The 25,018-nt window shown below is 41.6% G+C and overlaps 1 protein-coding gene across 2 annotated transcripts in view; it reads right to left on the bottom strand.

Moving 5' to 3' along the window:
• frem1b (Fras1 related extracellular matrix 1b) overlaps positions 1 to 23,134 on the bottom strand; it is a 214,248-nt gene extending 191,114 nt beyond the window's left edge. Inside the window, exon 1 of one of the 2 annotated variants that reach the window (XM_073063069.1) lies at positions 22,911 to 23,134. The gene's annotated coding sequence lies outside the window, so the exon portion shown is untranslated. Of the gene's footprint in view, positions 1 to 20,884; positions 21,000 to 22,910 lie in introns of those variants that run through there. The other variant, XM_073063070.1, reaches the window with a different exon arrangement.
• Positions 23,135 to 25,018: the final 1,884 nt, after the last annotated feature.

Raw genomic sequence — 25,018 nt, 5'->3', positions numbered from 1 at the left:
ATTATATTAGACTAATTTCATTTTATTCTCCTGAAATTTCTTGTCAATTCATTCCCAGATTCCATCACTCACATACACAGTAGAGCCAAATTACTATGGCGAAATAAACTACCAACTTGTACATCTTTGGGAGGAGACCAAGGAGCCTAGGGGGATCCCACACCTTCACAGGGAGAATGTGAAACTCCACACAGACAGTGCCAGAGGCAGCGATCAAATGCAGGTCGCTTGGAGATATGCAATATGAGCTCTGTTTGTTGTGCCAACATGCTACCCAGTTAGAATGCAAGTACTTCCTGTTGTATGCCATTTTGTAAAATCATACATGAATTGCATTTACTTTATGATTTAGAGAGGTGTTGATCCTATAGATCACCAGTCACAGAGAAGTGGGATAAATGGAAAATGTAGGACAAATACCTTCTAATAAATCATATGTTAGAGTACTGTGAGTTTTTACATTAATTGATAATGTTTTGATAAAATAAACAAGTTCTATTGACAATATAAATCTCAAGCTCCTTTAGAGTTTGAAAAAGAATCTAGTGCTTTCCCAGCGTATATGATGAAAAAAATCTTCCCGGGCTTCTAGCCAGGTATAGGTATCGATTATAACCCAATGTTTCGATCACAAACTCTGCCACCTTCATTAAGGATGATGCCTGGGCATGTCTAGTCTGGTGGTATTTATGCTACCATAGTCCATCAACCCTGATTGGTTAGTCCTCATCCAATTAGGTTTCCGTCCTCCCATCTTGTTTCCAATCGAATTCCAGTTCTTACTAAGAGTGAGACCTTCGTCTTTGTTAAAATTCTTTTCCTCTAGTTTATTTCAATGACTTCCTTTACCAGGCTGTCCCAAAGGCCATTGGTGCTGCTCAGTAGTTTTGTGCCGTCAAATTCAATCCTAAGGTCATTGTGAATGCAATGTTCCGCTACTGCCAATTTCACTGGGCAAACCAAACAGATACACCTCCTTGATTCTGGTTTCAGTGCTATGCTGAAGGAGTGTGAACTTCGGCAAATAAGACGGACTGTTTTGCAATATTTGTTTAATTTAGTTGAACTACTGGATTTTCTTAACCTCCCAGTTTTTATTTGTCATAGAATAGAGTGGTAAACATGTAGACAGTCAGGTAATTAGGTAACCTGATAGAATTGGTTAACTCAAGCCAACCCACTCAGAACACACAAGACCTGGTAATATAAATCTATGGGTTCTATTTTGGTTAATTTTGGTTCAGTGCACAATGCTCAACAAGCAGTTTCTGTGAAGTCCAGAATTTAGTGAGTAAGAGATACAAGATAATTATGCAATGTTATATTGAAATAAATAATTATATTGCATTCATAGGGTCATAGAGCACTACAGCATAGAAACAGGCCCTATGGCCCATCTAGTCCATGCCAAATTATTAATCTGCATCCAGACTATAGCCCTCTATATCCCTCCCATCCAGATACCTATCCAAGTTTTTCTGAAATGGATCCATTACATTCTCTCCACGCTCTGAGTAAAGAGGCTTCCTCTCATGTTCCCCTGAAACATTTCACCTTTCACCTTTAACCCATGACCTCTACTTCTAGTCTCACACAACATCAGTGGAAAAAGCCTCCTTATATTTACCCTATCTATACCCCTCACAATTTTGTACACCACTATCAAATCTCCCCTTATTTTCTACACTCTGGGGAATAAAGTCCTAACCTATCCAACAGTTCCCTACAACTCAAGTCCTCAAGTCCTGGCAACATCCTTGCAAATTTTCTCTCTGCACTCTTTCAATCTTATTTACAGAATTCCTGTAGGTACAGTAAGTGACCAAATCTACATTAGGCCTCACCAACGTCTAATACAAGTTCAATATAACGTCCCAACATCTGCACTCAATACTTCAATTTATGAAAGCCAGTGTGCCTAAAGATTTCTTTATGACTCTATCTACCCGTTACACCTCTTTCAAGGAATTATGGATCTATATTCCCAGATCCCTCTGTTCCACCGCACTCCTCAGTGACCTACCACTCACCATGCAAGACCTACCCTTATTGGTCCTACTAAAATACAACACCTCACTCTTGTCTCTATTAAATTTAATTTCCCATTTTTCAGCCCATATTTCCTTCTGGTGGAGATCCTGCTGCAAGCTTTGATCATTTTCTTTGCTGTCCACTACATCCCCAATTTTGATGTCATCTGCAAATTTACTGATCTAGTTCACCACAATATTGTCCAGTTTGTTGATATAGATGACAAACAACAATGAGCCAACACCAGTCCCTGTGGCATACCACTAGTCACAGGCCAGAGAGACAACCATCTACTATCACTCTCTAGATTCTTCCTCAAAACCAATGCCAAATCCAATTTTGAATGCCAAGCAACTGAATATTCCTGATCAACCTCGAGTGTAGGGCCTTGTCAAAGGCCTTGCAAAAGTGCATGTGAACAACATCTACTGCCTTGCCTTCATCAACTTTCTAGATAAATTCTTCAAAAAAACTCTCTAAGATTGGTTAGACAAACCTAGCATGCGCAAAGCCATGTTAACTATCTCTAATCGGTCCCTGTCTACCCAAATACTTATATTTGATCCCTTAGACTGGATCTGGTCAATTACATAAACTATAGCAGGCTTGACAGGATAGGTAATGTGTGATCTGATGGAAAAGCATTGTGATCGTGGTGATCCCATTTTCCATGTATGGAATTTCATTCCATTAGTAAACTTTAAGCCAGACAAGTGTGAGGCATTGCATTTTAGGAGATCAAATGCAAGAGGAAAGTATGCAGTAAATGGCAGGAACCTTGCAAGAATTCATGTACAGTATGATCTTCGGGTGAAAGCTCACTGCTCCCTTGAAAGTGATAACACAAGTAGATAGGCTCATAAAGAAGATGGAAAGTATGTTTGATTTCACCAGTTGGGCATTGACTGTAAAAATTGGGAAGTTACACTGCAGCTGTAAAATTCAGTTTAGGCCACATTTGAAGCATCATAAGCAGTTCAGGTCACCACACTATGGGAATGATATGGAGGCTTCAGAGAGGGTGGAGAAGAGGCTCACCAGGATTTTACCTAGAGAATCAGAGGTTTAGGGGTGACCTTTCAGAGGTATACAAAATTCTGAGAGGAAAGGAAATGCTAGGAAGTCAGTCGTTTCTCAGGGTGAATATATCAAACAGTAGGTTGAATAGGTTGAAGTTAAAAGGGGGAAAGTTTAAATAAGATTTTTTAGGCAATTCTTTTTACACAGATGGGATGCACTGCTGTGGAGGAGGTTGAAGCAGAGGGTATTTCAAAGTACAGTTATTATCAAAGTATATATACTTTTTACAACCCTGAGATTTGTCTCCTTATTGGCAGCCACCAAACAAGCACAATAGAACCTATTAAGAACCCCAGATTGTCAAACACCCAATGTACAAAAATCTGAACAAACCGTGCAACAATAGAAAAGTAAACAATTAACACACAGAACATGAACCTCAGAGAACTCACAAGTGAGTCCGCAGCCACGAAGCGAGTTCAGCACTGCAGCTATTCCAAGAGTCTCGTGGCTACAGGCCACAGCCATGAAGCCAGTTCAGTGCTGAGGTGAGGGTCAATGGTTGCAGGCCACAGCTGCAGAGGTAGTTCAACACTGAACCGCGCAAACCTCATGGAGTAGTGAAATGGACATCAGTTCATCCTTCACCCTCAGCTTCGAGGTCTTGATCTTTTTAATCTGCCTCAGAGCTTAAACTGGCGGAGGATCAGTTCAATTTTCACTCCCAGGCTCGGGCCCCACCACTTTGATCCAGCCCAAAGTCTGCTCCAGCAATGGCTGCCATGGCCGTACCTGCATTCTTGAAAGTCCAGTTCGCTGAATCATTTAGGGTGCCCCAAAAATGCCAGATCACAACAGATAGCTCAAAAGCACATCTCCCGAAGGGAAATTACAGGTGTCAGATTGCAGTGACCATAGTCCAGACAAAGTGTAATTAATAGAATAGTTAGCAGTATCGTTTGGTGCCTGTGAAGCTTTAACAGTCATTTCAGAGCCAGTTAGACAGACAAGTGAACAAGCAGGAAACAGAGGGATTCGTTCAGGTTTGCATCACGGTCAGTGCAGACACAGTGGGCTGACGGGCCTGTTCTTGTGCTGTCTGTTGTATGACTATTATCAGGATGTGTGAGTTTAAGTTCTGGAGGGCACTTTGTCTACTTTGTAACAAGATCACTGGGCTGGAGTGGGACTTAGAATGAAAGGGAAAGGGATTGAATTATTGTGGTCTATGTGGACGCCAACAATATCACTCGAAGAAAGAAAAAGGATCTGCTGAAGGAGTGTGAGAGAGCTGCTCTGTTGGAATGGGTTTCATATGAAACAACCAGCACCTGAGTAAAATCAAATTACTGGGGCTGCAGATAATGTTTTAAACCAAATATTTCAGATGATGGTTCGAATATTGTGAAATTTAGGCAGTTAAAGGGAAAGGACTTGGGACGGTGTAATGTAGTGAAAGTGGCATTGATCCCTGTCTCTGTCTAATTCAAATCAGAGCAGGGAAAATGGCAGCTGAAGTCAAACGTAGCATTCTGAGATCAGAAAGCATTCATAAGATGAATAAATTAATAGCACAAATTGAAATAAATGGTGATTACAAAAACATGGTTACAAATAACCAAAATTTTGAATTCAGCACTCCAGGACCCACAACTTTTCTAGGAGACTGGTAAAATCAAAAAGGAAAAAAAAGACAGACATGTTATCAAAGGATGAGATAAAGCAGTAGAAAAGAAGTGCCTTAGCTCAGGATAGTATAATGGAGAAAAAAAACATCTGGGGGAGCTAAGAAACAGCAAGGAGCAGAAAAGATTGTTCAGTGTTGTAACAGTCCCGGTTATGAACAGTAATCTACAGAATAATATGGTCTGAAAATTAGAGGCATATGTAACAAAGATAACAATTATTATAGAGAAATCAATCAACATATATGTGGCAAATTATCAGCTATTGAAACAGATTACAGTGGACATGCTCAGTGGATAATGTTGTGTATGTGGAGAAAACGAAGAGTTAAATTTCAGGTTAAGAACCTTTCATCAGATTTTTTGATTAGCATATAATAGATAATATAAGTAGGTCATATATTGTAGGTATAAAAGCATATAGGTACATAATATATTGGAGATATAAGGTATAGTATTCTTCCAGTTCTGCAGATTGTGGAACCAATAAAGCAGATCATATATAAACAGGATTAAATAATAATCTAGTTATTAAGGAGGCTTTAGAGAAGAGTGATCATGATATAATGGAATTTTATATAAAGCTTAAAAGTGATTTAGTTCAATTTGAATCTAACACTCAAATCAAATTAGGATGGTATTGTAGCGATGTGTAAGTCGTTTCGAGACTAGTTTATTCAAACTTCACAGCGCTGGCATTTAATCCCTAGCACCCGCCCTCTCCGGGCGGAAATGACGTCAGAGGTGCATTACCAAAGTCTCTCCCCGCGCGCTGGCTATTTGTGAGCCGGTTCACCTGCGCAGAAAGTGGGTCGCCACATAACCCTCCCCCCCCCCCCCCCAGAACCGGCGATACACCCCCCAGTGTCCACAGTCTGGATCAGCTTCTGTTTGGGAGGTCTGCCTCTGCGCCGCAGTGCCTGAACCTCGACCGGCTGCGCCAAGTCCACATGGGCTGGTTTGAGTCGGTCCACCGTGAAAACCTCCTCTTTCCCCCAAATGTCCAGAACGTACGTGGTCCCGTTGTTGTTGATCACCTTGAACGGTCCCTCATACAACCGCTGTAGCGGTGCCCGGTGCCCGCCCCTTCATACAAACACCAACACAGTTCTTCAGGTCTTTGGGTACATGGGAACTCTCCTGGGACGGCCAGGGGCGCGCTGTACACCAACTCGGCTGACAAGGCGTGCAGATCCTCTTTGTGTGCTGTGCGAATTCCGAGCAGAACCCAGGGAAGCTCGTCCACCCAGTTAGGTCCTCTCAGACGGACCATGAGAGCCGACTTCAAGTGACGGTGGAAGCGTTCCACTAGTCCGTTTGACTGTGGGTGGTAGGCAGTTGTGTGGTGTAGCTGCATTCCCAACAGGCTGGCCACAGCCGACCACAGGCTGGAGGTGAACTGGGCGCCTCTGTCGGAGGTAATGTGGGCCGGTACCCCGAAGCGTGCTACCCAGGTTGCAATCAGTGCTCGGGCGCAGGAATCGGCAGATGTGTCGGTGAGCGGGACCGCCTCTGGCCACCTCGTGAACCAGTCTACCATCATTAGGAGGTACCGCGCTCCTCGGGACACTGGTAGGGGGCCCATGATATCCACATGAATGTGGTCGAACCTCCGGTGTGTGGGTTTGAACTGCTGCGGCGGGACTTTAGTGTGCCGCTGCACCTTGGCTGTTTGGCACTGCGCGCACGTTCTGGCCCATTCACTGACCTGCTTGCGAACTCCGTGCCACGCGAACTTGCTGGAGACCAGCCGGACGGTTGTCCTGATAGATAGGTGCGCCAAACCGTGTATGGAGTTGAAAACTCGCCACCTCCAGGCTGCCGGGACGATGGGGCGAGGTTGGCCGGTAGCCACGTCGCACAGGAGGGTCCTCTTACCTGGGCCTACGAGAAAGTCCTGCAGCTGCAAACCCGAGACTGTGGTCCTGTAGCTGGGCATCTCGTCGTCTGCCTGCTGCACCTCTGGCAGTGCAGCATTGTCCACCCCCAGGGACAGGGCCTGGACAACTGGTCTGGAGAGTGCGTCCGCCACGGCGTTGTCCTTTCCCGAGACATGCTGGATATCCGTCGTGTACTCGGAGATGTAGGACAGATGTCACTGCTGGTGAGCTGACCAGGGATCGGACACCTTCGTGAACGCGAAGGTCAACGGTTTGTGGTCCGTGAACGCGGTGAACAGCCTGCCTTCTAAGAAATACCTGAAATGCCGGATTGCCAACAGCTCCCAGTCGAAAGCACTGTACTTGAGTTCGGGTGGCCGTAGGTGCTTGCTGCAGAACACCAGGGGTTGCCAGTGCCCCTCGATGAGTTGCTCCAGCACCCCACCGACTGCTGTGTCGGATGCGTCCACCGTGAGGGCGGTCGGAACGTCCGTTCTGGGGTGCACCAGCATCACGGCGTCTGCCAAGACCTCCTTGGCTTTAACAAAAGCGGCCGCGGCCTCCTCATCCCAAGTAATGTCCTTGCCTTTACCCGACATCAGGGTGTACAAAGGGCGCATGATACGGGCTGCTGAGGGGAGGAAACAGTGGTAGAAGTTCACCATACCAACGAACTCCTGCAGGCCTTTGACCGTGTTGGGCTGGGCAAAGTGGCGGATCGCACCTACCTTGGCGGGCAGAGGTGTTGCCCCGTCTTTGGTAATCCTGTGGCCCAGGAAGTCGATGGTATCGAGACCGAACTGGCATTTGGCCGGGTTGATCGTGAGGCTGAAATCACTCAGGCGGGAGTAGAGCTGGCGGAGGTGGGACAGATGCTCCTGGCGACTACTGCTGGCTATAAGGATGTCACCCAAATAGATGAACGCAAAGTCCAGGTCGCGTCCCACCACATCCATTAGCCGCTGAAACATCTGTGTGGCATTCTTCAGGCCGAACGGCATTCAGAGGAACTCGAATAGGCTGAACTGGGTGATGAGTGCTGTTTTGGGGATGTCTTCAGGGTGCACTGGGATTTGATGGTATCCCCGGACGAGGTCTACTTTGGAAAAGATTCTTGCCCCATGCAGGTTTGTTGCAAAGTCCTGTACGTGCGGCACAGGGTAGTGGTCTGGAGTTGTAGCCTTGTTCAGTCTGCGATAGTCGCCACATGGTCTCCAATCCCCGGCTGCTTTGGGCACCATGTGCAGGGGGGAGGCCCATGGGCTGTCGGACCTCCGTACGATCCCCAATCCTTCCATCCTCTTGAACTCCTCCTTCGCCAGGCGGAGCTTTTCGGGGGGGGTGCCTTCGTGTGCGGGCGTGGAGGTGTGGTCCCTTGGTTGGGATGTGGTGCTGAACCCCGTGTCTGGGCATGGCTGCTGTGAACTGCGGTGCCAGAATCGATGGAAAGTCCACCAGGATTCTGGTGAATTCGTTGTCCGACAGCATAATGGAGTCCAGGTGTGGGGCCGGCAACTTGGCTTCACTCAGGGAGAACGTCTGGAAAGTCTCTGCGTGTACCAGTCTTTTCCCTTGCAAGTCGACCAGCAGGCTGTGAGCTCGCAAGAAGTCCGCCCCCAGGAGTGGTTGGGCCACTACGGCCAGTGTGAAGTCCCACGTGAACCGGCTGGCGCCGAACTGCAGCTGCACTGTGCAGGTGCCGTAGGTCCGTATTGTGCTGCCGTTTGCGGCCCTCAGGGTGGGTCCTGGCTTCCTGTTGCGGGTGTCATACCCCGTCGGGGGCAAGACGCTGATCTCTACTCGACTGTTTGTCCCAGACGTACAAGAGGCTGTCCTGGTGGCCAGCCCCCATCGTCATTTGCGGCAGCTGGCCCTGGCCCTTGCAGGACGGGCAACAACGGTGGGCTTTTGTGCCCCACCGCTGGTGGTAGAAACACCACTGTTCACTGGCCTCCTCACTCCTGTCTCTGTGTTGTGTGCGCCCCCCTGCCGGGCCTGGTCTGGTCCGCTGTTGGGCATGTGGCCTGGTAACCTAACCGACGGACTCCACGCTCTCCCTCTTGGCTTTCCACAGCACATCTGCCCGGGCCACCACCTTCCGGGTGTCGCTGAAATCTGCGTCGGCCAGCAGCAGATGTATGTCCTCGGGCAGTTGCTCTGGGAATGCTTGCTCGAACATGAGGCAGGGCTTGTGTCTGTCAGCGAGGGACAGCATCTTGTTCATCAATGTTGACGACAGTCTTGTCTCCCAAACCATCCAGGTGAAGCAGGTGGGCACCCCGCTCACACCGTGAGAGGCCAAAGGTCTCAATGAGCAGCGCTTTGAATGCTTCATATTTGCCTTCTTCCGGGGGCAACTGTATGAAATCCGCAACCAGGGCGGCCGTCTCCTGGTCAAGGGCGCTCACCACGTGGTAGTAACGCGTGGAATCAGAAGGGATCTGCCGAATCTGGAACTGGGCTTCTGCTTGGCTAAACCACATGCGTGGTCGCAGCGTCCAGAAAGTCGGCAGTTTTAGCGAAACTGCGTGAACAGATGAAGAGTCGGTCATCTTTGGTCCAAATCCCGTTTGGACTGTCGGGGTCACCAATGTAGCGATGTGCTACACACAGCGCTGAAATAACGACACGCGGTCGGTAAATCGTTTCGAGACTAGTTTATTCAAACTTCACGGCGCTGGCATTTAATCCCTAGCGCCCGCCCTCTCCGGGCGGAAATGACGTCAGAGGTACATTACCAAAGTCTCTCCCCGCGCGCTGGCTATTTGTGAGCCGGTTCGCCTGCACAGAAAGTGGGTTGCCACAGTATGAAATGGGAGTTAGTTATGGGTAAATTGGAACTACTTTAAAAAGCATAAGAGTCAATGAGGAAAAGCTCTCAGTTAAATAAATAATCCCTGGTTTAAAGCAAAACCACAAAATCTCAGCTCAAAAAGTGGTCTTGCCATCCATGGTAAACCAGAAAAGTAATGGGATCAATGAAAAAGATTCGTCTCATTGTCAAAAGGAGCTGCAAGGCTGAGGTCTGGAAATATTCAAAATTTAGCAAAGGAGGACCAATAAATCCACAACAGAAACAAAAATTATAATGAGAATAAAATACCGTGAAACATAAAATCAGCCTATAACAACCCTGAGAAATCTGATAGTTAATGAGTGTTCCCTTACAGTCTGAGGTAGGCAAATTCATAGCAGAAAGTAATTGAATTAACAAGTAAATTAAATTAATAATTAAGGTTATAAATAAATTAATAAAGAAATTAAGCAATTATCGTGTCCATCTTCACAAAAAAAAAGACATTTCCCAGAAATAGAAGAGGAAAAGAGGTTGAAGGAGAATGTGGATCTGAAAGAAATTAGCATTAGCTAAGAAAGTATTGGAGGAATTAAACTAACAGGTAATGCCCACCCTGTTGCCTTGTACCCCACGATTTTTAAAAAGGTAGCTGTGGAGATAGTGGATATATAGATTGTCATCTTTTAAAATTTTAAATAATATAAGAACTGCACACAATTTAGCAAATATCACTCCATTATTTAAGAAAAGAAAGAGAAAGAAAACAGGGAACGAAAGTCGATTTATCCTGTCATTACAGGGAAAATGCTGGAACATATTATTTTGGTATCAGTAGTAAGATGCTTGGTTAAAGTAACAGAACTGGGCAGACTCAACACAGATTTAAGGTTTTTGATAATCCTACTTGTGTTCTTTGTGGTTACATTTAGTGGTACACAGAAGGAGGAACAAATTTTCACTGTGAAAATGGTCCTTATGAAGCCTTTTGATATGGTACCAAATAAAAGGATAGTAAGCAAAGTTGTGAATTGTAAAGAGGAGCTGCTACATCTGTTGATATGATGCCTTTCAAAATGCAGGGTCAAGATCATGACAGCTGGAATATAATGTAGACAAGTATGAGGTCATCTATTCTGATAGAAAAAGTAGAAAGGCAACTATCTTTTGAATGCTGATATAAGAAAGTGCTGATCATAGAATTAGAGTAGTACAGCCCAAAACCAGGCCTTTCAGCCTAGCTTATTCATGCAAACCTCTCGTATCCTTGTGCTTATACCTTTTGAACACTATATTTGTACCGTGTACATTTTAAACATTGTAACTATATCTGCCTCTACCACTTTCTCTCAGTTCCATATACTCACCATCCCTGTGTGGAAATACTTGCCCCTCAGATCTGTTTTAAATCTTCCCCTTTTACCTTAAATCTGAGACTGTGACCATCCATGTTGTCCACTTCCTTTATGATTTTATAAACTCTGTAAGATCACCCCATTAGCTTTCTTCCCTTCAGGGAAAACAGTCCCAATCTCTGATTTGGTAATGTCAACACAGTTTTCTGGATTTCATAAAAAAGAAAAGTTTTAAAATGTCAAATAATTTCCAACCTCAAATCTATTCCACACTGACAGGTCTGGGGAGGCTCACAAATTTCCGGCTCTGCCAATTCATAAGGATTGGGTGATTCTTCGTAATTTTACTCCTTTACCTGTGTGGGAAGCATGAGCTCCAGGACAAATGTATTTGAGATGGGCATTCATTTGTCTTCCTAGTGCATGGGTTAACTTTAATAACAGCCTGAATCTCAAAAGACTCTAATCACAGTGAATGGACATCCCAGTGCACTGCTAAAATTGGCTGGTTTGATCTCCAATGGAATGTTTAGCGGTGGGGAGATAGGGTGAGGTTTGAATATGCAACCTTACCTGAAAACTCAAGAGGCTACCTTACCCCAAGATCCTTCAAGCCTCAAATTCCAGCCGCTTGTAGTTGCTGTTACAGCTGCATCTGTCATAACAACTTCCAGAATTCAGGGTCAACATCCCCAGGAAAATTCTAGTGAAGGGGCATTGACCTAAAACATTAGATTTATTTCTTCCTCCACAGATGCATTTTCACCTGCTGAGCATTTCCAAACTTTTCTGATGAATTTCAGGCTTCTTGCATCTACAGTTTTTTTTAATCCTTTGTGTGCCCATTTTGGCCAAGTCCTTGCTGTTAGGGCTCTGATATGTGCCATGGATATTGGAAACATTATTTACTTACACACAACACTGTGCTTTCATCTCCCTCTCTCTCTACAGAAGTTGCTGATGTCTGCATTCATTCTGATAGATCTTGCGGAGTACTGTAAGCTTTACAATCAAGGCACAATGAGGGAGAAATTCATCTTTGAGTGGCAGCTACACATGCATGTACGAATATTGCATGCCAGTCATCAGCCAGATTCATTTCTGCTGCAACTTGGGTTAAGTAGTTCGTCGTTTTTTTTAGCAATGTTGGCACATATTGCTGAAGAGCTTGATACATGTATAATCAAAGGTGGGAAGATGAAACTAATCATTGCACAATGTCATCACACAGCAATAAATTGATTAAAAATCTCACTCTCACAAACATACTCCATTAACTATTCATTTTCAAGCCTTTTTAGCACTGCCGTTAAATTGCACACTGCTGCTATCATTTTGCTACTTAAATGGATTAAGAATAATTAGTTTCCAGACATGTAATGGCCTTAATCAGACACCAAGAAATCATCAGCGTCAATTAAAGAGCTGGTCTTAACAAGACTATTTAACTAATTACCTCTGCTGTCTGACAATGACTGTTAGGCGGGCTGTTAGACCCGTTTGTCTCCTTCACAATAATATTTCAATTACTGCTCTGTTCCTGGTGCATAAACATCTGGAAAGCTAATGGTAACAGAATATTGTAACAGTTACAACTTGCTCCAGCTGGAAAGTGAATAAATTACTGCTAGAATTTGTGTTTTTTTTTTCTTAAATCGATATGTTTAACAATTGACCATCCTTACAGAGCACCGCGGTTACTTGTGGCCGGTCAGGTTAACCGCCCTCTGAAGGTCATCTTTAAAGCCTGGCTTACACGGGCTGCTGGCAGATGTCTAGCTGTCAGTTCTGTTCAAACGAAAGCTGAGTGAGATTGGGTGTTCACATGCCTGACAGGAAGTAAAAGGAAAACTCCTGACTGAAGAATAAAGAGAGCAAGCAGCTTGATCAAAGTCCATCTTTGAAGAGGTTCAATTCATGAAAGATTAGTGATGTGATTTCCACTGCAGGCTAACAATGTGTATTTTATTTAGTTATTTTTCAAAGGCTGTTTGCTCTGCCTCCTACTTGGTGGTACACAGCCATTCAGGCATCTCTTGTGGATAGATGAGCGATCAGAGTACAAGACTCTGCCAATATCAGTGCCATCTCAAGAGCAAAGCCGGGGCTTCAAATGCTATTTCCTTAAGGTAGAACTTCCAATTAGAAATCAAGCCTTTGCAACTCCTGAAAATGACAGCTCATTTATCCCGTTTCCTCTCCACTGAGCTGGAGCCAGCCTGCTCTCACAGCTCTGAAGGATGATTATGAAAATTACATTGTTTAGATTCTAATCTCATGTAACATAAATTGAAAAACAACCCACCCCTGTCAGCTTGTTCCACATTGGAAGGGGAGGTAACCTAGGCTCTCAAGTTCCTCCCTCTTGAAGCAGCATATGTTAGTAAGCTTGTAGGATGTGGCAATGTCGCATTTTGAAAATACATTTACTGGAATAAATAAAATTGCTGGATGCTTCCCATTGCATAAAAATAGAACTCTAGTGTTCATTGATGGTGTGACATTTGTTGCTTTATCATTTGTCAGCTAGAGCACCCAGCACCTCATCTCTTCAAATAACATTGAATAGTTGAGTTTATGCTCCAACCTTTTACTAACTTCTTTCCAAAAACATTTTTTGCCCTTTCCCCATTTATGACATTGGTTACGTAAAATGTTTATTAAACTTTGCTGGATGTTAAATATGGCCAGAAAGTGTAAAAGGACATTACAAGAGCCGCCTTTGATCCAAAAATGCAAAAGTGAGAAAAGGTATGAACCAGATCAAGCCAAAGTTCTGAATGATTTTGAGTACAACCAAAGTCTACTAATGAAGTTGTTTTTTGTTTACTTTTCAGGATCAGAACATCATGGCAAGTGGAACATCTATTACACATTCTTAAATGCCACTGAAGTAACTTGTTAGACCAGTATTTAAAAGATAGCTATGTTATTGAGGTCAGAGTCATATGAGATTCACACCAAATAAGGATAGCAATTTGCTTTCTCTCAATGATTGCAATAAATCAGATAGATTTTTACAACAATCCAATAGTTTCATGGTTATCATTAGTAACTATTAGTTTCTTATTGATGGCATTTAAATTCTGAAGCTACCGTAGGGGATTGAAACACATAACTCTGAATTGTGAGCCTAGGTCAATGGATTATTGGTTCAATAAATGTAACATAACACCACTACTTTAACCCACAACTTGTGAGAAAATTAAAATTTAAAATTTATAGCATCTTTTCCATGTGGGGGTGGAGTTTGGTAAATGGAATGATTCAACTCACATTTCTGGGTGGTTTCATTCTTCATTTTAATGAAGTTATTGAAAAAGGAATTAAGTTGCGTATGTGGATATCACTCAGAAACAGAATTTATTGTCCATCCCTAATGGTTTGAAAAACTAGTGGTGATGAACAAAGTACATGAAAGTATAACAATAGTTCTGAAAAATGAAGGATGCTATTACTTAGCATTCAGAAATACATAGTTATTAATCAAGAATGTGGGCAATGTGAAGGAAAGATCAAGTCTAAGTTAGAATTTTTGAGACTGTATTAAGGTACTATACAGATTTTAGCAAATAGTCTGAGAAAGCTGTAACATGGAAGATTCATCAATAATTTAGAGTCCCAAGAGATCCAAGAGAAATGAAATTTTAAGATTTTAAATTGGTTCTATGTCTCAAAGTAAAAAGTACCAAACAATGGAAATTTATGTGAACGTTATATGCAGTGATGATTCACAATGCACAATACCATGGTCTTTGCTTTCCATAATATATATGTGGGATTTGAAGTTAAATACTTGACGCATAATTAACTATTTCTCAATGATACCAAAATTGGTATTCTTTTAGATAACGGGGAAGATATTTCTAGGCTACAGAAAATTAACAGGCATAAAGTAAAGTTCAGACTAGAGAAGTCTGATGTAACTTAAGCAAATAATATAGGACAGGATATTAGAAGCACAGAATTGGAGGGAGTTCTCTCTTCCAGAAGGAAGCAGTGCAGGTGGTAAAGATATTTGAGAAGTTATGTGGAGTACATAGCTTTATGAATTCTTACAAGAAGCAGATCATGTCAGAATAATATGAAACATTATTTAGTCCACAGTTTGGATATTATATATAATCCTGAGCAATATTTTACAGAAACATGTGAAAACATTGAAGTCTTGCATGAATGTTTCCATAACTGCACAATAATAGTGACGCGAAGGGACAACCTAGGCTAGGTTATTTTCGTTGAAGCTAGAGGGTATGTGAAGACTTAATTGAACTGTATTAAGTTGTAAGAGGCTTGAACTAGATAATCAGAAAGAAAGGTCTTTTAACAGAAAGCTCAATAAATAAGGCGTGTAGACTTATGTTATTTGGTGGAAGCTTAAGACAGAAGATGAGAAAAAATGATCTTGGTCCACCGATTCTGAAGGCCCGGAACTCAAAGTGAAAGAAAGGTCTGTGAAATGGGAAGTGAGATAACACTGAAGGTCATATATGACGAGCAATCATTATGAGCCAAAAATCCCTCAACACATCTTACAACCATGAATCTGAGGTTAAAAATCTCACATTTTCCTGTGAGAACACACTGTTCTAACTGATATATGGTTCTTTCCGTCATTGTACTGACTCGTAGGTACATAATTACTACACCTTAACTTCAGTATGCAATAACAGAATGTAATCAAAAACTTATTGACCCAGAATGACAAGATCTCACTGAAGGAGTCATAGAGTCGCGGAAATCTAGGGAGTAGACAGGGGGACAATGGTTTATCATCTCAGTCCAATTCTCAGTGGCAAGATACTGGATAGCAAAAGGCCTTCTGTGACATTAAGGCAACCTGATGGTAGGGCTACCAATTGGATTGTGGAGGCTATGGGGTAACCCGCAAGACCAATGGACAAACTAACCAACATATCAGTTCACTGATCAGGCTGGCTTCAAAGATCCAAAACCATGAATGCTTTTAATATGTGGTAATGTTGAAAAGCTATTACAGAATTATTCAAACCATTAAAATATTAATCAAATTTTAAAAATAAAAACCATAAAATAAGACATTTAAATAAACTGAATCAACTAATACCCTCAACCTTAACAGACATGCTTGTCTAACGATGCCAGTGGATGTCTCCCTACCTCAGCACCAACCTCAAGTGCTGGAGAATCTCTGCAACTTAGTGTTCCTGGTCCAGCACGACTACAGTGGAGCAAATGCTGAAGAGCAGCTGTCAGGAAGCTCGGGACTTACACCTACATGCCATATGCGCTACAATCCCAGACTTGCTGGCATTCGTGCAGGGATATGACAGGTGTTACACACAAAGTGGCAGGCACTTCCCTCCAAAATACCTGCCTTCATAGACACCTGCAGTACATGCAACTCCAGTAGATGGCACTCTGAAAAGTATTTTCTTTGAAGTGTTGAAATGTCTTGCACAGACAGCTGATATTTAAAGTTGTACTTTAGCATACAAAGAAAACCAAGTGCATCACTTTTGACAAGTCTGCAATTTGTCAGTAATTAAAATTTTGTCCAAGTATCCATCTATATATTATAAAATGTATGTACATATGTACAATTATAAGTATTGATTATTCCTGCTATCCTTGTCTAGGAGATATTGGACAACATCTGTTCCAATAATTTTGTTATGGACATTTATGCTGAATCCACACTATTATCTTTTGTTTCATATTCTACATTTAAAGTACACAGTTAAGTAACAGGATTGAACTAGAGAAAAGGAAAGACAGTCTTATTCAGAGACAATGATGATCGGAATGCTGTTCTTTTTTGTACGGGGGGGGTGGGTTGATGTTTTTCTCTGAACGACTTTCATGTTCTTTCTTTGTTTCGTGGCTATCTGGAGAATATGAATTTCAGAGTTGTATATGGATACCTGGTTTGATAAAATATGAATCTTTGAACCTTTGCGACAACCGAGGTCTAATAGAGTGTGTTCAATGTCTCTTGAGATTTGAAAATAAATACCAGACACATTTTTGTGTAAACTTCTTTTCTTCATATGCTTTTCCAAATGGCAAAAGTAAATCCTAGAGGCAATTTTACCAAATAGTATAGGAAGAAGGAAAAACAAGATGCCAAGTATGCAAAGTACATTTTTTAAAGAAGAGAAATTTAAATTTTGAAGCCAGAATAAGTTTCCAAGAGAACTATATCAGAAAGGGTAGCAAATGTCTTGCCTTTCCGAATGCACTCTAGTCATTTAGACAGGATTGGGAAATATGGAAGGATAACTCATGAGTTAAAAGTGTTGGTTAAAGTGGATAGGTTAGCATAAAGAAGGTGATCAGGTCCAAAGGAGTGGATGGGTAGTGAACAAATATTTGGATGAGAGATTGGGAAGGGAACTCCTAAACACAATTGGAATGAAGTTTCATGAACCAAAAATACTTTGAAGGAAATTTTGGGTCTAACAAAAAAGGGGAGAAAAAGCCATAAGTACTATGGGCTTGGTGCCTGGGAACGGAGGATCATGTACAAATTATTCAGTTTATTATTCAGTGACCTACAAAGCATTCTTATAGCACACAACTTCTGGATCATCTTTTATCATTCCACCATCTTTATACTAGAAGACCATAAGATATAGGATCAGAATTAGGCCATTTGGCCCATCGAGTCTACTCTGCCATTTCATCATGGCTGATCCATTTCCCTCTCAGCCCCAATCTTCTGCCTTCATGCCCTGACTAATCAAGTATCTATCAATCTCAGCCTTAAATATACCAAATGACTTGCCTCACCAGCCACCTATAGCACTGAATTGCACAGGTTCACCACTCTGTGGCTAAAGAAATTCCTCCTGATCTCCATTCCAAATGGATATCCCTCTATTCTGAGGCTGTGGCCTCCAGTGTTAGACTCACCCACCATTGGAAACATCCTCCCCACATCCAGTCTATTGAAGCCTTTCAACATTCAATATGTTTCAGTGAGTTCTCCCTCATTCTGAATTCCAGTGAGTACAAGCCCAGAGCCACTCATCATATGATGAGCATTTCAATCCTATAAACATTCTCGTCAGCCTCATTTGAACTCTCTCCAGTGCCGGCATATTGGACATTTCCTTAATAAGGGATCCAAAACTGCTCACAATAGTCCAGATGAGGCCTCACCAGTGCTTTATAAAGCCTCAACATTACATCCTTGTTTTTATGTTCTAGTCCTGTCGAAATGAATGCTGACAGTGCATCTGCTTCCTCACCACCAACTCAACCTGCAAATTAACCTTTAAGGAAGCCTGCACGAGGACTGCCAAGTTACTTTGCATCTCTGATTTTTGAGTTCTCCCACCATTTAGAAAATAATCTGCACTTATATTTCTCTATCAAAGTCCATGACCATGCACATCCCAACACTATATCCCATCCGCCACTTCTTTGCCCATTCTCCTAATCTGTCTAAATCCATCTGCTTCCTCAATATTACCTGCCCCTCCACCTAGCTTTGTATCATCTGAAAATTTGGCCACAAAGACATCAATTCCATCATCCAAATCGTTGACATATTACATTAAAAATAAGTGGCGCCAACACAGACCCCTGTGGAACACTGCTCGTCACTGGCAGCCAACCAGAAAAGCCTCCCTTTTTTCCCCACTCTTTGCCTACTGCCAATCAGCCAATGCTCTATCCATGTTAGCATCTTTCCATGTAATGCCATGGGCTCTCGTTAAGCAGCCTCATGTGTGGCACCTTGTCAAAGGCCTTCTGAAAATCCAAGTGCACAACATCCACCGATTGTCGCTGTCTATCCTGCTTATTATTTTTTCAAAGAATTACAACAGATTTGTCATGCATTGTTTTCCTTTAAGGAAACCATGGTGATTTTGGCTTAATTTATCCTGTGCTTCCAAGTATTCCGAAACCACATCCTTAACAATTGACATTCAATATCGACTCCAACAAGGCCTTATCAAGTGGAATGAGGTTGGATAACTGGCCTATAATTTCCTTTTCTCTGCCTCTTTCCCTTGTTGTAGAGTGACATTTTCAATTTTACAGTCTTCTGGAACCAATCCAGAATCCGTTGATTCTTGAAAGATCATTACTAATGCCTCCCCAATCTCTTCAACCATCTTTTATCAGAACCCTTGAGTGTAAACCATCAGCTCCAGATGACCTACCTATCTTCAGACCTTTTAGTTTCATTTCAGTATGATGGTACCACCAAAACAAAACTTCACATCTTTTCTCAACGCTTCCAAAAGATAATTCTCTCTGGGAGTTCTGGTCCACTCTTCATAAGCTCCCAGCAATCCCTCCTTCCGATTGTCCCTTCCATGAGCTACCGAAGCTGGTCTTTTATTTTACCATTTCCTCAGTATTATTCAATGTCCTCTCCTGCATTTGCTTTCTGTAATGGAAGATCATAGAACCCTTCCATTCAACTCACAAGCTTGACCAAGACATCCTGTTGCCAGCATTTCTCTCCATTCCTACTTTGTTCTCACAGTTAACAACCTTCTGTGCTGCCCTATGAATCTCAGACAGCATTTTATCTTCAGGCATTTTGCAGCTTTCTAAACTCAACACAGGATTCAACAATTGCTCGTTCCAAGTGCTAAGCCCTTTTTCTTTAACAGCTGTTGCTATTGCTACTTCAACTACCATTCGCCAATCCTCCAGGCCCAAAATAACAGAAAAGACCTGCAAATCTGAAATAGAAGAAAATGCTGAGAACAGTCAGCAGGTCAGGCAGCATCTGAAAAGAGAGAAAAATAGTATTGTATCCCAACAGCCTAAACTTTGAAAACCAAAAATTTGAAGGTGTTGAAAATCTGAATACAAACACAGAAAGTACTTGAAACATCAGAAATCCAGGCAGCATCCATGGAAATGAAAATGGAACTGGCGACTAGGTCAGCCGTCTCCACCATGAAATTCCAACCTGCTCTATCCTTTCAGATACTTCTCGAGCTACCTTAGACATCCAGCATTCGAGTTCTGATGTAAACGGGAAAGGCTTATTACCTGAAGTTGTTGAAAACATAGTTGAGCCACAAAGCCTAGAGTCAAGTTAAGATACATATTGGTCCTTAATTTACAATAGGTGTCACTGGAAAAATATAGGAGCCCAAGGACAGATGTCAGAGTTGGAGGTGTGATGGAGAATGAACATTTCAGAAAACTGGGACTTAGAGTTATCCTTGCAGTCTATCCTTGCAGAGATGCTTTACAAAGTAGTTACTAATCTGTCTCTAATTTCTCCAATGAAATGAAAGCTCACTGTGGGCATCAAATACAGTGATTGGGCAATTTGAAGAACTAGTAAATTCATCTGGAAAAAATGTTTGGGTAACTGGATGGTGGGAAAGGAAATGGTTAAATGACAGCTCCACATTCCCTGTTGTGAGAAGGGGGATAGATGTTGGTGGAGATGAGAGTCAACTAGGGAGGCATGTAGGAAAGGATCCCTCAAAATTCCAAAGGAGTAGGACAGGAGAAGATACGTCCATTGAAGGAGGTAGATATTATCAAGGATGATCTGCTGAGTGTGAAGGTTGATAGCTGAAAGATAAGGACAAAGGGACTCATATCATTGTTTCTTTTTCCTGGGAGGACAGTGGGGTTAAAGAAGAAACCTGTCCAGGCAGGTTTTACTCCTTTTACTTCTTTACTTGTCCACTTACTGCTATCTTTCATGTGAAATTATCACCTTTTAATTATTTATGCTTTTCAGCACAGACCTTCCCATTCAATCTTTACTCCTCTTCCTTCTTTTCCTTCCCCTATGCTTGCCCAAAACATGCAAAGTTACTATTTTTTCCAGTTTTGAGATAGACCAACAAGCTAGAAAGTTTACAGATTCGCTCTCCACTTGTTTTGAGTAAATGGAGAAATAAGTTATACAGTGTATAATTCTCATGAATAATCAATTTGGCTTTTCCACTAAGAAGAAAACATTTGAGTCACATCCTTAGTGTTGTTCAATAAACCTGTGGAACCACAATCAGCCACTTTGGAAAAAGTAATAAGAACATTAACAGCTTATACAAGAGCATATGTTAATGCCTTAAAAAATTTTAAATGAAATTTTCTCTGTAACTAAGAATTTGTTCTAAGCCTCTCAGCAAAAACAAAGAAACTCACATTCTCACCAGATGTGCTCAATCCACTTCACCTCAGGGGAAATTCTGCAAATGTACTTTAGATGCCGATGCCAGTGTTTTATTGAAGGGGCCTTGAATTATTGGTTGAAAGTAACAACTCAGCCTCCCATTTCCTGCTCAGATGAATGCAAAACATCCAATGGTTATATTCAGAAGAGCAGGAAGCTTTCCCATTTTTCTTGGTTAATTTTCTTTCCTTAATCAATACTTTCAAAATGCAATTTATATCTCACTCTTTTATTCATCAAGCTTATCCTTCTATCATTTATATTGTGAAGACTATTCAGTTGTCATGTTCACCTCCACTGTAACGCTAACCAAACTTGAAAAGTGAAAACATGGTTAGCTTATGCTATACTGGCCATGTGAAAGGTGCAAATGATATTAAAATAATGCATGCATGTAATAGTTTAAACATTCTGATTTGTAGAGTGAGATGGAAGTAATATTAAGTATTCACTTCAACGAGTTAACAAAGTAATATTAAGTAATGTTTACCAGGAGAAAGGAAGGCATCAAGGCCCATTATTGTTGATTCATGGCTAAATGTTTCAACTACAAATATAAATTGGAGAAAGTTATTGAGGTAATATGGCCTAGAAATCTGGATGCAAGATCCTGTGTTTTTAGTGCTATGGGCCAGATATTCCACCACCACCTCCCATACCCCTCACCCAGGCTCTTTTCTCTGAACATGCTCAATATCTTCCAATCACCATTCTCTGCTCTCCCCCTGTTTTCTTTAGTGTGCACCACAGCATGCAGAGGCCTTGGATCAATATTTAATATTCAATGGCAGACCCATGACCAATGTTGTCACTGCAAACTGGACACTGACTTTGTAGCAGCCTTTTAGCAGCAGAGATGAATATCCAGGCTCCCAATGTTAATCAGTTTAAAAAGTATTTTTAAACAACAACCACCCAACAAGAGCCAAGCAGGTAAATGTAAAATAATTGTAATATTTAAACTATTTTGATTAATTTTAAATGGGAAATAAAATATACTGAGTAAAGAATTACAAGAACACTATGCCTCTAAAGTGTGCATTGTTTTAGGCGAGTTGCTGGAATGTGCAGAAATTGCAGATTTTATTTCAAATGAAAGAAAGTGACTTCAATCTTCTTTATCATTCGAAAAATTAACTGCTAGAGGAACTGTGTGGATCAAGCACAATCCACATTTCAAGTCAAGACCCTGCATTCTGAATCCCAAAACGTAAATAATTCCTTTCCCTCCACAGATACTGCTCAACCTGCTGGATTACGCCATCTATTCTTTTTTGCTTCAGATTACAGCACCTGCAGTCTCTTGTGTCCCTTTTATTGATCACTTAGGTCTGTTCACTGGATGATGCCCTCCAGCTCAACTGAGTGAAGCTACCTAGACAAGATCTATGAAGAAAAGGTGCTCAGTCATTTCATTACATTCCTCAGTTTAAAATAAAACACTTATTAGGAAATGCAAAGCATCTGAGCAAATACTTCTGTACAGATAAACAGATATTTGTTTTGACCATATCACATCTTTCTGAAAAGACCCTGAAAGCAAATTAAATTCTTTTTAAATGTGTAGTGCAAGATGACCAGGCAAAAAAACACAAATAAATCCATATGCTGAACAAAAGTAAATGTTCAAAAGGTTAATTAAGAACCAATGTTATACACAATAAAGTCTGTAGATGCATTCTAGTAAAAAATTCTATTTACACAAAGTAGAACATTCAACTATTTTGCAATCACAATGGCAACATTACCACATTAAAGAGTGAAATTATCTGAAAAAACATATATAATGATATCAAATTCCACAGTTTCATTATTACAAAACTAGTGCTAAATTATTTTGTGGTCTTTCATTCCAACAAATACGAATTGTTGAATAATTTCAGACATCTATTTGCCACATGTGCTTTATACATTCACTGAACTTCACAGAAGCTTTTAATGATGAGATATATTTTCTGGAATAAGAAATTATTGCCAAGAGGAATTTTGAAGACATACCTGTGGTATTCCTCCTTGTGGTTGCACAATCTTGTTCTAAACTGCAGTAGAAGAAATAGCTTTGACCACCCTGGTGGGCCTTCTTAAGAATATCCTTTATCTTTTTCACATCTGACACAACCAATTGCCATTTTAAAAAGATGAACAACAATGACTAAGTTTGTGGGGGTGGAAAGCAGTGCTAACAATGAGGATATTTTCTGTGCAACTTTCCTCACAGAATTTCCACACAGAAATGTTTGCTGGTTCTATGGGATTGAAATTCTCAACTCCCCAAAGGGATTCCATGTGAGAAGATAGCAAAAGGCATTGGTTGCTATTAGATACGCATTCTAGACTACAAGAAGTTAGTGCAGTAATGAATCTGTGGCCTGGATTTGAAGTTCCATGGTCATTAAATAGTGACAAGCCCATTCCTCCTGGACCATTAGCCATAAAGGTAATTAGGTAATTAAACAGAAGCCAGGAAGACTAACAGCCATCCCCTCTCCACACCACCCCCACTCCTCCCCTCCCCCCACTCCACTGGTAAATAAGGCAATGAATTACAGTTTTTTTCACATATCCAGCTGTTCTGTTCCATTTAAATTGTAATTATGTGCGCAATGATATAACACCATGGTTACATTGAAACAAATCATTACTGAACTCTGCAGTATGTATGCAATATTATAAATGTTTTAACAAACCTTTGGTATTGCCACATAATGGCTCAAATGGGGGAAAATTATTGGTTAAGGGTAATGATGAGGATTAAACATAGGAACATAGAAAACTTACAACTTACAGGCCCTTCGGCCCACAAAGCTGTGCTGAACATGTCCTTACCTGAGAAATTACCTAGGGTTACTCATCGTCCTCTATTTTTCTGAGCTCCATATACTTGTCCAGGAGTCTCTTAAAAGACCCTATTATATCCGCCTCCACCACCATCGCTGGCAGCCCATTCCATGCATTCACCATATTCTGCGTAAAAAAACTTAACCCTGATATCTCCTCTGTACCTACTTCCAAGCGCCTTAAACCTGTGTCCTCTTGTAACAACCATTTCAGCCCTGGGAAAAAGCCTCTGACAACCCACACGATTAATGCCTCTCATTATCTTATATATCTCTATCAGGTCACCTCTCACCCTCCGTTGCTCCAAGGAGAAAAGGCCAAGTTCACTCAACATCTTCTCATAAGGCATGCTCCCCAATTCAGGTAATATCCTTGTAAATCTCCTCTGCATCTTTTCTATGGTTTCCACATCCTTCCTATAGTGAGGTGACCAGAAACGAGCATAGTACTCCAAGTGGGGTCTGACCAGGGTCCTATATAGCTGCAGCATTACCTCTCGGCTCCTAAACTCAATCCCATGATTGATGAAGGCCAATGCACCGCCAATGCACCGCCTTCTTAACCACAGAGTCAACCTGCGCAAAAATAAGTTTGCAAAATGACTTACAAGTCTAATTAAAATATAATTTACAAAATTTTTCAATAACTCTTAAAAATATTGGAAAATTTATTGTGTCAAAAATCACATAATCATAATTTTTTTAAAAAAAACTTAAACACTAGGGATTCTGCAGATGCTGGAAATCCAAAGTAACACATACAAAATGCTGGAAGAACTCAGCAGGTCAGACTGCATCTATGGTAAGGAATAAAGAGCTGATGTTTTGGGCTGAGACCCTTCATTGGGACTAGAAAGGAAAGGAGAAGAAACCAGAATAAAGAAAGGGGGAGGGAAAGGAGCACAAGTTAGAAGCTGATATGTGAAGCCAAGAGGGTGCTGGAAGTGTGATAAAGTGAAAAGCTGGAAGATGATAGGTGTAAAAGTTGATAGGAGAGGGGACCGTGGGAGAAAGGGAAAAAGGAGTGCATCAGGAGGAGGCGATAAGCAAGTAAAGAGAAGAGCCAGAACGGGTAATGGAAGAAGAGGGAAGGGGAAGAGGGAGGGGGAAATTTTACAGTAGTTAGAAAAATAGATGTTCATGCCATCAGGTTGGAGGCTACCCAAATGTTATGACAATGTTATGGTAGTCATGGGAGATTTTAACATGAAGGTCGATTGGGAAAATCAGGTTGATAATGGATCTCAAGAGAGTGAGTTTGTTGAATGC

The sequence above is a fragment of the Hemitrygon akajei genome, chromosome 12 (genome assembly GCF_048418815.1).
Source record: "Hemitrygon akajei chromosome 12, sHemAka1.3, whole genome shotgun sequence".
Taxonomy (NCBI): domain Eukaryota; kingdom Metazoa; phylum Chordata; class Chondrichthyes; order Myliobatiformes; family Dasyatidae; genus Hemitrygon; species Hemitrygon akajei.
The sequence above is the reverse complement of the archived record's forward strand: the minus strand, read 5'-3'. Positions and strand labels throughout refer to the sequence as shown.